Here is a 13,086-nt window from a genome sequence, read left to right as displayed (position 1 = left end):
TTTGAGTGAATGAAATGTTTGGATATTTCCATTACCACTCTGTTGTCATGAGATTGCCCCTCCTGATAAAGTCTCTCAATGTATTTAATCCCTTGCCAAATGAACCTACTCCACTTTGGTTAGTCACAAGCCAGAGATCCTCATGAATATTTGGGGATGTTTGACTTTTTCAGGGGTAATTTGAGGACATCTTAAAAGTACTTCCACTATGATGTTGTTGATGTCTGCCTCAGTGACTGAGTTCTGAGAAGAGCAATTGCTTTGGGGGATTTGTATTGGGTTCACCAGTGGCATGTCCTGTCCAGTGTTGCTGTTTTTGACTGACGAACACCTCTAGTCAAAGTATGGACCTTTCATGCTTTGGATTTGGAAGAACTAGTGAAGGCAATGCTGGTGGAACTTGTCCAGTACTTTGAGGTAACTGTTGTAGGTGTCCAAATTTCCAAAAGTATAGAAAAAAACAAGGAAGATTTTCTGCTGAATGGCAAAACTAAATTTAAAGTAGGATCTCAATAATGATGTTTTCCAGATATAGACTAAAGCAAGTACAATTTGACTTGGGCAAAAAGATCAGAAATGCTAATGTGAAGGAGTGAAAGATGGTGGTAATGGGTGATGCAGTTCAGAGTTCATTGGGAAGATCTTTGGTGGAGTGATGAGCCATGCCACTAGCAACTGCAGCTTGGCTGGACACAGGCCATAGCAGAAAGTATATAAAGGAACGTACTGAGAGTTTTAAATTCACGAAGTAGTGAAATATTTGGCAGGATACAATTGATGTTAAAGATAATTTACAAAAGGGCTAAAAGCAAAGGTCAGCATAGAACTGTACATATATAGAGAATTTTAAAAAGTCCTGGGAAAAAAATAATTCACTACTAGACAAAAATAGAGAAGCGATGATAAATTGTACCATATTAAATCATCTATCTGTTAGGGAACAAAGCATAGCCAGCATTAGAGGCAAAAGTTAAAATTGAGTAATAGGGCTATCATAGATATGGTACAGACAGAATGAGATTGATCATTTAATATTTCAGGCTGTAATATATTGTTATGACCAGGTGATGAGGAAAGAATCAAGCCACTCCCCCCACATTGCTATATTGGCTGCATAGCTGTTTTTTAAGTTAGGATTATCATCCTTCAATTAAAAAGAAATTCTGATATATTTCTGTCAAATGTACTGAGATACAGTGATAAGTGTTGTTTTGTGTGCTCTACAGTCAGATTGTTCCATACAAAGTGCATCAGGGTAGTAGAACAGAGTGGAGAGTACAGTGTTACAGCCACAGAGAAGGTGCAGAGAGAAATCAACATTAACATTTAAGAAGTCAATTTAAATATCTGATAACAGGGCTGGGGAGAAACTATTCTTGAATCTATTTGCACTTGTATTTCACATATGCCCAACAGAAGAGGGTGGAAAAGAGTATAACTGGGGTGGACAGGTCTTTGATTATGTTGGTTGATTTCCCAAGGCATCAGGAAGTACAGATTGAGTCAATGAATGGAATGGGTTTGTATATGGATTGGGCTGTGTTCACTGCTCTCTGTAATTTCTTGCTACCTTGGGCAGAACAGTTGCCATACCAAGCTGTGATGCATCTAGATAGGATGCTTTCTATGATGCAAGGATAAAAATCAGTAAGAATCTTTGTAGACATGCTGAATTTCCTTAGCCTCCTGAGGAAAGAGAAGCATTGTTATGTAATTCAATAGTTAAAAATGAGGACCTAAATTGTGAGTGAAAAATGGGGAATTTTGTTGCTTACTAATCCAAGAAAAAGAGTAAAACATGACATAAAACACTTAAACATCAATATAAAATTTGAAAGATGGAGAGAGGATCTAGTCTGAAATGTAAGGTAAAAGAAAATGCAGAATCAAATCTTTAGAGTCCTTGAGGTGTTTGGTTTTAACTTGAGGTTATGTTTAGCTGAGGTCTTGTGTTCTCAGCAGCAACAATATTTGTAGACATTTTTGAGTCCTCAGTAAATACATGGTTCTCCAATCTACCTTACTGCAAGACATTGTTTTTCAAGACATTGAAAGAAAACAGAGAAAAAGGATGTCTCCCAAAATCTGTTACAAATTCACTTTATTCCTCTCTGCCCAGCCCAAAAGCAATTACTTGAAATATATTTATTTGTATATTCCCATGTGTGGCTTAATTGTTTTTGAAACTGAAGCTGATTTTTTTTCATCCAAACATAAGAAACTTGCATAATTCAGGTGTAATTCAAACAGTAGATAAAGATTTTAAGTTTCAAAGCCTTTTGATAACAATATCCATTTTGGAAAAAGACTGGTCCTTATTCATTGATGGCTTCATGAGTTGGTTCTACCTGAGGTCAGTTGTTGCTGGGGCAATTTTAGGCCTCTTTTTCTTTCCCTTTCAAAATCAATTTAAACTAGTATGGCAGGGGAGTGGGAACCTGAGCTATATACCGATGGTGAGAGTTGATGGAGATGAGGCAATAGCAAGAGGTAGCGCAGCCAGTGGGAAGGAATTTCCTGGGAAAGAACCAAGGGATCGGTTAAAGTGTGTTTGCTTTAATGCAAGGAGTATCAGGAATAAAAGTGATGAGCTTAGAGCATGGATCAGTACCTGGTGCTATGATGTTGTGGCCATAACAGAGACGTGGGTTTCTCAGGGGCAGGAATGGTTGCTGGATGCTCCAGGGTTTAGAACATTTAAAAATAGGGAGGGGGGAAAAAGAGGAGGGGGTGTAGCACTGCTAATCAGAGAGGGTATCACAGCTACAGAAGTTACTATTGTCGAGGAGGGTCTGCCTACTGAGTCAGTATGGGTGGAAATTAGGAACAGTCACCTCATTAAGGGTTTACTACAGGCCCCCCAATAGCAGCAGGGAGATTGAAGAAAGCATAGGTCGGCAGATTTTGGAAAAGTGTGAATGTAGTAGGGTTGTTGCAATGGGTGACTTTAACTTTCCCAATATTGATTGGAACCTCCTTCGAACAGATGGTTTGGAAGGAGGTGTTTTTATAAGGTGTGTTCAGGAGGGTTTCCTAACTCAGTCCATTGATAGGCCGACGAGGGAAGAGGCCATTTTGGATTTGGTGCTCGGCATTGAGCCAGGGCAGGTGTCAGATCTTGCAGTGGGAGAGCATTTTGGTGATAGTGACCACAACTGCCTTACATTCTACATAGTTATGGAGAAGGAGAGAAACAGGCACAATGGGAGGATATTTAATTGGGGAAAAGGAAATTATGATGCTATCAGACCTGAGTTGGGAAGCATAGACTGGGAGCAATTGTTCCATGGAAAGGGCACTATAGACATGTGGAGACTGTTTAAGGAACAGTTGTTGCAAGTGATTAATAAATATGTCCCTCTGAGACAGGCAAGAAGGGGTAAGATAAAGGAACCTTGGATGACGAGAGCGGAGGAGCTTCTCGTCAAAAGAAAGAAGGCAACTTACGTAAGGTGGAGGAAGCAAGGGTCTTGCTCAGCTCTAGAGGATTACAGGCAGGCGAGGAAGGAGCTAAAAAATGGCCTGAGGAGAGCCAGGAGGGGGCAAGAAGTCGTACCTGAGGACTGGAGGGAGGCAAATGTAATTCCTGTCTTCAAGAAAGGAAATAGGGAAATCCCTGACAATTACAGACCAGTCAGTCTCATGTCTGTTGTCTGCAAGGTGTTAGAAAGGATTCTGAGGGATAGGATTTATGACCATCTGGAAGAGCACGACTTGATTAAATGCAGTCAACATGGCTTTGTGAGGGGCAGGTCATGCCTCACAAACCTTATTGAGTTCTTTGAGGATGTTACTAAACAAGTTGATGAGGGTCAAGCAATGGATGTGGTGTATATGGACTTCAGCAAGGCATTTGATAAGGTTCCCCATGGTAGGCTCATTCATAAGGTCAGGAAGAATGGGACATAGGGAAATGTAGCTGTCTGGATACAGAATTGGCTGGTCGACAGAAGACAGTGAGTGGTAGTGGAAGGAAAATATTCTGCCTGGAAGTCAGTAATGAGTTGTGTTCCACAGGGCTCTGTTCTTGGGCCTCTACTCTTTGTAATGTTTATTAATGACTTGGATGAGGAGATTAAAGGATGGGTTAGCAAGTTTGCAGACGACACAAAGGTTGTTGACAATATAGAGGACTGTTGTAGGCTGCAGCGTGACATTGACAGGATGCAGAGATGGACTGAGCGGTGGCAGATGGAGTTCAACCTGGATAAATACAAAGTGATGCATTTTGGAAGGTTGAACTTGAAAGCTGAGTACAGGATTAAAGACAGGATCTTGGCAGTGTGGAGGGACAGAGGAATCTTGGTGTGCAGGTACATAGATCCCTTAAAATGGCCACCCAAGTGGACAGGGTTGTTAAGAAAGCATGGTGTTTTGGCTTTCATTAACAGGAGGATTGAGTTTAAGAGCCATGAGATCTTGTTGCATCTCTATAAAACATTGGTTAGACCGCACTTGGAATACTGTGTCCAGTTCTGGTTGCCCTATTATAGGAAAGATATGGATGCTTTGGAGAGAGTTCAGAGGAGATTTACCAGGATTCTGCCTGGAATGGAGGGCTTACCTTATGAAGAGAGGTTGACTGAGCTCAGACTTTTTTCATTGGAAAAAAAGAAGGAAGAGCGGGGACCTAATTGAGGTGTACAAGATAATGAGAGGCATAGATAGAGTTGATAGCCAGAGACTTTTTCCCAGGGCAGAAATTGTTAACACGAGAGGATATAGTTTTAAGCCGTTTGGCAGAAATTATAGAGGGGATGTCAGAGGCAGGTTCTTTATGCACAGAATTGTGAGAACGTGGAATGTGTTGCCAGCAGTAGTTGTGAAAGCGAGGTCATTGGGGATATTTAAGAGACTGCTGGGCATGCATATGGTCACAGAAATTTGAGGGTTCGTATATTAGGTTTACCTTACATGAGGATCAATGGTCGGCACAACATTGTGGGCTGAAGGGCCTGTTCTGTGCTGTACTGTTCTATGTTCTATGTTCTAATTTTAAGTGCCTGATGGTCCTAGGTATTGAAATCAGATGATGGAAGTCAAAAATTGTGAGTCCATATTTTATAAATATTTGCAGAAAAAACAGAAAAGAAGTGGTAAACTGTACTTGTCACAATCAGAAACAGGAAAATGACAAAAAAAAACTAATGATGATGAAGAGACAGAAGTGATATGGACTTTATGGAATGATAATGAGGGATCCATCAAAATTTGAAAAGAAAGTAAGTAAGAAAATCATTGCAAGGTCTATGGAATGGGCAATGCACAAATAAACAGGTAGGATTAAGAAAAAAAGTGTCATGTGAGTTGTCACAGTTTGTACAAAATTCCTTGATCTAGGAATTTGAATGATTTGTAGTAGATAAGAAAATCAGAATGGAAGCTCATCTCAGGAACAAACGTGGGAGGAGGTCTAAGGAGCAGTAATCACAAAATGTTAAGTTTTAACATAACAATCATGATCTAAAGATAGACAGACAGACAGGCATTTAGACTGACTGACTGACTGACTGGAAAAAAAGCGACTGATGAGGGAATAAGAATGAAGCTAAGAAAGAAAACCGAGCTATATATTGACAAACAAAGTAGAAGGTAAGTATTTAAAGAGGACATCAGCAAAAAAAATTCTTAACAAATAAAAACAAACTGGCTAAGAACAAAAGATTGTAGACAAATAAGGAGATGAAAATAAATTTAAGAAAGGAAAAGTGCATTTTGCTGTAGACAAATGGTCTCAAAATTAAAATTAAGGTAACATCAAAGAAGGAAAAACAAGAAAGTTTTCAGCAGAAGAAACTGAAATGGCAGTGCCTCGGATAAAAATTATGGCCTGGATTTTCATCTAGAAGCCTGGTGCATAGAATCAGAAGAATTGTGCACCTCCACAAACCTGACTTTTAAAAACTGCTTCTTAATTTTCGTGGTTGTGGTGTGGAAGAGATTGCAAGTGTTGGGTAGCTGGGCTAAATCTGGAGTGAGGGTAGTCTTCATTCTGTGGCAAGGGCAGGCTGGGTGAAATATCTGCCTTTGGGCTGTAACATTGTGTCCCAATTTTTTTTTTCACTCGTAGTATGCAGATGTTATTGTCTGGTCAGCATTAATTGTCCTTTCCTTGTTGCCCTTGAGAAGGTGAGCTGCCATTTTGAACTGCTACAGTCCATGAAAAGTCAAATCTTTTAAAATAAACAATAAAATATGCCTCTAGTTCTCACCCCTCACACTCTCTCATCCTCCACCCTACACCCTGTCTTTGACAAATCATTCAATGTTATTACACTCCTCCATCCCATAACTTGACAGCCTCTCTATGAGAAGCTGTACCTATGCCAGGACCCCTCATACACTCCATGTTAACCTCTGCACTGGATCCACCCCCATAAAATGTCATATCTTCAATGCTAACCTTTGCCCCTGTTCTCATGCCTATTGGCTTTTTTTACACAAAGCCAAATAAGTGCCACATCATATCATTACATGCCCTCAACCAGTGCCTTAACCCTTACCTCTATCTTGCCAACCCACCCAATATCTATCATGAGCCAGTTTCAGAACACTCGCAGTGATGAAACAAAATAAAATTCTAAGTGTCTATTGCAGACATTACAGCATGAGGAAAGCATTCCCCTTCATTTAAACCCAGTTATTACATTTGCATTCCAGCAATGACATAATGTCTCATAACAATAACCATTATCATTCAAGTGCACAACCCATATACTAAAAAAATTGGAATTCAAAATCTTACTTAAAAGAGTTTGCAACTACTTGAAGCCGTCAATCAAAATATGAAATGACAGGCTCTCAAATTTGATCCTGGATGATTTTGAAATGATGAAATATGAAATTATTCACGCACCACTATTCCACTGATGAAAGCTGTCAGGTACATGTCAACAGATAACAATGACTTTTTTTTAACAATCTAGGTATTTCATTAAAAGGATTTAATGTTAGAATGTTTAAATGCTTTGACAGCTTTACATCTTCCTTTGACAGTTGCTTTTAACAGATCTTTGTGATATTTTTAGGACATGTCTTCTTGACCATTTCAAAAGTTTGTCTCAATATGTTTGACATGTCCTCTTGAGTTGAGTTTATCAGCTGTGAAAGTTGATTTTGTTGACAATTCCAATCAGTTTGACAGTAAATGAGTTTATGCCATTTTTACTATCAACACTTCCAAAGGGCACCTTAACTCACCTACAGATGTCCTGACACCATCTTGAAAAGGATACCTTGCCTCTCCAAAAGAGTTTGCTGGCTGTTCAGATCTGCTCTTAAACATCTACTCTGCATATTTAAGATTTTACACTCCAAGGCTACATAAATCTGAATGAGTAGAAGCAACTATTGATTTAAATAGCCAGGTGCCTACATAAACTGTGCATACATGAAACACATGCACATATTCCCAAATCCGCAAAGGTAACAAGTGCATGTCTAGAGATGGCACTTGTGACTTCCAGGCTCATCTGCCAATTTCAGCATGAGAAGAAAATTCAGGTCTCCGCCTCAATTTTCATTGATATAGCCACCAAACTGAATAGGAGAATTCAAGAGGTATGAAGAGATATAAGGGCAATTCAGATAATAGAAAGGAGATGCTGGATAAACTGGGCAACATAAACAGGACATAATCCTAGATCCACATAGATTTTACTCATGGATAATCAAAAATACTGTGCAAGCGATAATGATTAGGATTCAATAAACCAAGGGGCAATGCTTGAACAGTGCAAAACAGCAAATACATTACACCGCTTCCAGAAGGGAGAATTGCAGAGACTGCTGCAGATCAGTTGGATTAACATCTGCTAACATCCCTTGACTATCTCAATAATTTTGGAGAACCAACCTATTAATGGAGCATTGGTTGTTTTAAGCCTTTAGATTTATGCTGATGTTAGATCTACTTGGATTAACATTATCAAAGGAAAGCATTATTTTCAACCTTTCTCTTTGCAGATATAAGGAAAAAGATAATTTATTATACTCATTATGTCAGAGTCATTGGTGGATTCTTCTTTCTTTATATTTTTTCATGTCCTCTTTAATTATTGCACTTTTAAAATACTAGCTGACAATTATCTTTTATATCTCCAATTATAATTTTACAGGCCCTTCTTCGATTCTGTTTATCCTCTAAATATGTTTCTGTGTGATCTGTATTTGTTCCAGTGATTTTTTTCACCTTTCTTCCAATTGGTTTTACATTTCATACTTCCTACTTATTTGGTTCTGATTGTTAATTCATATCACTGGGCTGTGAGCCAGGCCATTTTGTTCTTTTGTTGACATAAATTCCTGTCATTTGGAGACAGCCATGACATTTTGCTGCAATTTTTCTTTCTACATTTTGAGAGCTGATGTTTGTGTGGGACCCATGTGACAGTCCTGTTCTTGCGAGAGGTTTCCATTGAGTAAAATTGCAGAGTCAGAACAAATTGAGGAGCCAGCCCAATACTTACATTTCAGAATTTCCATGACTACCTGCCTCTGATTATGCATCTGCAAGTTTAAGAATACTGGAACTAATAATTGCTAAAAAAAAGTATTGGTGTTTATTTCTAGAAGCATAGAATACAGAAGCAGTATGGCTAAAAGAAAATGTCATTCGAATTTTAGTTCACCTGTTTGCATTTCTATTTCCCATATTACAAAACAGAATACTGAGGTACTGTAAAAAGTACAAGAAAGTTTATCAGAAATGATAGTTATAATTGAGAAGGTGCCATAAGAAGGGAAGTCTAAGCTGGAAGAGAAGACTTAGAGGAGATCTACTGGATTCTAGCAAGTTATGACTGAGGTTGATTGGGTGTGTTAGGAGCTATTGCTTCTCATTGTATGTGAATCTATGATCAAGAGGCGGTAATTTAAGAGACTCACTAACAGGCCAGATGATGAAGCCAGAAGTAATTGCATGTGAGTTTTTGCTGCCAAATGGAGTCGTTGAAACACATAACACTGCTACATTTAAAAGGCGGTTTAATATGCAAATTGGGATATGCATAGAGGGATACCAGGGCAGAGTGAAAACATGTAGTTATAATGGAAACAGGCACATGTCGAGTAGAAAGTCTAGTACAGGTATTTGACATGTATAACCTGCTTAATGTGCAGTTGTGCTCATGCCTTGTTCTCCAGGCACTTCTTCACATCTTCATCTGAGTACCATTTTTGTTCTATTCCAAAACCAGGCCATGAAGGATAAAACTAGAGCCACCCTATCATGATGCCATTTAACTGAGTCACAAAATTAGGATGCCACTTCTGGGTTCCTTGGTCTAGCAAGGGTCTGGGCAGAATAATGCACTGAATTAGTCAAAGTAAGAATTTCTAACAAAACTTGTCTTAGCATCAGTTACAGTGACTCAACTGAACCTGGATTTTTGAGGCTGCACCAATGATAGCATTGGGAGGAGATCTGAGAAGGCTGCTTGCTGGGCCTGTCACTTGCATTTGAAGTTTGTGATACAGGATCTATGCAGCTGAAGTGAGAAAATCTTTCCCAAGGAAGTAAGGAATTGGACAACTGTTCTAACTAACATGGATGTGACTGAGAATTTCAACAGAAGACATGTTATTTCAACAATCTAGAGACAGTGCATCTCAGGAGGAAGGGAGACATGAATGGCACAGCATTTTCATAATTGACAAATTTTACACTCTAATTTTCCCAGTGTTCTCCAAGCTAGTGCTTCTCAGACCAACACAAACTGCACTATATCCATTCCTCTCTAAGCACCTCACATCAGCATCTCAGCAGCCAGTGTTCTCACCAATATCCTACTTATGTTCCAAAAAGGGGAAGGAAATAATTTCTAATGTATCTCCAAGATGACTCTCATAACACAGGGAGTGAGTAGCCTGGCATTAAAGTTAACCAGAGCTGAAAATGTGTTGCTGGAAAAGCGCAGCAGGTCAGGCAGCATCCAAGGAACAGGAGAATTGACGTTTCGGGCATGAGCCCTTCTTCAGGAATGATTCCTGAAGAAGGGCTCATGCCCGAAACGTCGATTCTCCTGCTCCTTGGATGCTGCCTGACCTGCTGCGCTTTTCCAGCAACACATTTTCAGCTCTGATCTCCAGCATCTGCAGTCCTCACTTTCTCCATTAAAGTTAACCACCCATCCACCATATTACAGTCAATTGAATTTGTTAACAAACCAGTTGATCCCAATAATACTCTGCCATATCATAATACAGTTGACATGGACAGGCGTGAGTGGGAATGAAAAACTCATGATTAAATGGCAGGATGGAGGGGAAATAGTATCTTCATGAGCTTCCCCTTGTACTTTGGAGTATCGCTCCCTTCCTTCTTATCACTTTGCTCCACCTCCATAGCATTTGCATCCATGTTAAACTGAGAAAACCTTCTTGACCAATATTGCAGATTTACTTAATCCCAGGATCCATTTGGCCCATATTCTTTCAATTGGTTGCAGTCCCAGTACTGTCCACCAGTGTGCAGTACTTTCTACAGCTGATGGGGTAAGTCACACGCTGTTCCAATTTATTCACTGGAACTATTTGCTTTATTACTTTCCAATCATTCACCCCATGCTGCCAGTCCACGGACCTTGCTTCTTGGCATCTTGCAGAACATCAAAAAAAACCCTTAAGCTTGCCACTAACTTCAGTTGTTAATACTACAGTTGTCACATCCCTGAAATCAGCAAACACCAGTGAAACATACGTCATCAAAGTCCCCAGTCTGGGCAATTGTCTTGTGGATGTGATAGTTCCATCATATGTGACATGATCACTCAGATTAGAATCTTGATAGATCTTAGTCTACTTTAAAGAACACACATCACAAAACACATGAACATTTGAGGTATCAAGTGCCTCTGTTCTGAGTCCAAGATTTTGTAATTAATTCCAAATAATCACAAGGAATAAACTGAACAGTTTGATTAGCATAATTGATGTATATTCTCTTCCCATCATGACCTATTCTCTCACCTGAGGCTTTCCATTCCCTATGATTTTCTCTTTATGTGGTATAACCAATCTGCTGAATTGACCACTTGCCTGGAATTTATAGGCTTCCAGATACCATGTCACAAGGCTGAGTAGATGAGAAGGAAGAGGATGTAGAATTGAATGGTATGTCAAAAGAGATGGTAATACCGTTCCACAACTGCTAAGGAAATCAGTTCTACCAGCCACACTATAAACTAATTGTACAGTTCCCCCTAGCACACAGGTTAACTGTCTACCACTAAGACCGGAAGACACTGCAAGGTAATACTAAACTTAAATTAAATGCTAATTGCAACTGTTGACTTGATTTTTAAAAAGAAGTCAATGTTTAAAATACTTTGAATTCTCTCACTTACCAAATTCCTGGGTTTAGTACTATGTCCATCACTGCTCCATTGAGGTGGCCTATGTGTTAACAGGATGAATAAGATCAGAGAGTCGAATGCATGGTTCAAAGACTGGTGTGGGAAAAATTAGTTTTGATTCAATGGGCACGAGTATTGATACAAGGAAAAGAGGGAGCTCGATCTTGAAGAAAGTATAACTTGAACTATACTAGGAATAGTCTCCTGGTGAATCATGTAGCTAGGGATGGAGAGAGATGTAATCAAGGGAAGGGAGTATAGTGTAGAGTGTTCATGTGATATGAGATTTAACAATATAACTAGACAATAATAAAGGATAGCAGTAATAATGATAATCAAAGTGTGATGGGAAGAGAAAGAAAATATATTCATCAGAGTGTACCACTATATAGTTTCATGGGAAGGAAAATTGTTTTAAAAAAGGGGGAAGGATTAAAGATGCTTGTTCAGAATGCATACAGGATTTATAATGGAATGAATGAAATAGATGGATATGAAGTGATAGCCATTGCATAGACATAGTTACAAGGTGACCAAGCTGGAACTTGAATATTTATTGAATATGAATTTAGGATAGGTAGAAAGACAAGCTCTGCTAATGAAGTATGGGATCAGTACAGTAGGCAAAAAATGATCTTTGTTCAGAATACCTGTTTGTGTGAAAATAGAAAACATCAAGGAGAATGAGTCACAGTTGGAAGTATGGAAGCAGGCCATCCAGTTCATTGGGTTCACACTGACCCTCCAAATGGTTGCCCACCCAGATGTACACCATCCTCTGCAACCCTGATTGAAAAGAAATTCCAAACTGTGGTTAATCTGTACAAAAGGTTTCCATCAAGACTTTTTTTTAAAAACTGAACTGCAATAATCATTGGTGACTTCAACTTATTTTAGATTGGAAATAGTAGCCAGGACAATAAGTATGTATTTGGGATACTTTCTTTCGCAATATGTTGTGGAACCAACTAGACAAGAGGTTAGATTAGAGATGGTATTGTGTGATGAGTCAGGATAATTAATGACCTCATATTTAAGACAATTGCATGCCATCATAATTTGTGACTTTCTCACAAAAAATGTACAGGGAGCCTCATCTTCAGTCTCTTCACACTCTCTGTGTGATGGAGTCAATACACTGCATTCAGTCAGTCACTTATGCATATGTAGAGAAATGTCAGTAAGCACAGAATACAGGCTATGTGTGTAAGTATGTGGTGTTGTAATCACATAAATAATCAGTGTTGTTCCAAATCCCTTATATGTAAAAGATCTACAAACATAGAAAACCACAAACTGGATCAGTTCTATCCTGCCAGTGGGTCAGGACATATCAAGGATGCTGATAGTGGTGTGTCAGACAACGTCTGTAAAGATTGATTCTGTAATCGTGACTATATCAGGTCATTATCTATCTAGTTTGTTGGACAGTTCTCTGAATTTTTGTTAAAGCCATCATTTGTTCCCAAAGTGTATTTTACAGGCTAGGTTTGCTTTTGTTATTTTTGGTGCCTAATTTGATGCCAGTGGTCCAATTGATTCCATTCCTTGTTTAGACATCTACTACAAACCGACCGACTACAGTCTCAGATTCCTCCCTCCCCTTCCTCGACCTCTCTATTTCTATCTCGGGTGACCGAATCAAAACCGACATCTACTACAAACCGACCGACTCCCACAGCTACCTTGACTACACCTCCTCCCACCCTGCCCCCTGTAAAAACGCCATCCC

The 13,086-nt window shown here is 39.2% G+C and overlaps 1 protein-coding gene across 1 annotated transcript in view; it reads left to right on the top strand.

Annotated features, from left to right (window-relative positions):
* LOC122549910 (insulin-like growth factor-binding protein 4) overlaps positions 1–13,086 on the top strand; it is an 88,182-nt gene that overhangs the window by 8,091 nt on the left and 67,005 nt on the right. The gene's annotated exons all lie outside the window — the stretch shown is intronic.

Source organism: Chiloscyllium plagiosum, chromosome 5 (assembly GCF_004010195.1).
Source record: "Chiloscyllium plagiosum isolate BGI_BamShark_2017 chromosome 5, ASM401019v2, whole genome shotgun sequence".
NCBI classification, from domain to species: Eukaryota; Metazoa; Chordata; class Chondrichthyes; order Orectolobiformes; family Hemiscylliidae; genus Chiloscyllium; species Chiloscyllium plagiosum.
The sequence above is the reverse complement of the archived record's forward strand: the minus strand, read 5'-3'. Positions and strand labels throughout refer to the sequence as shown.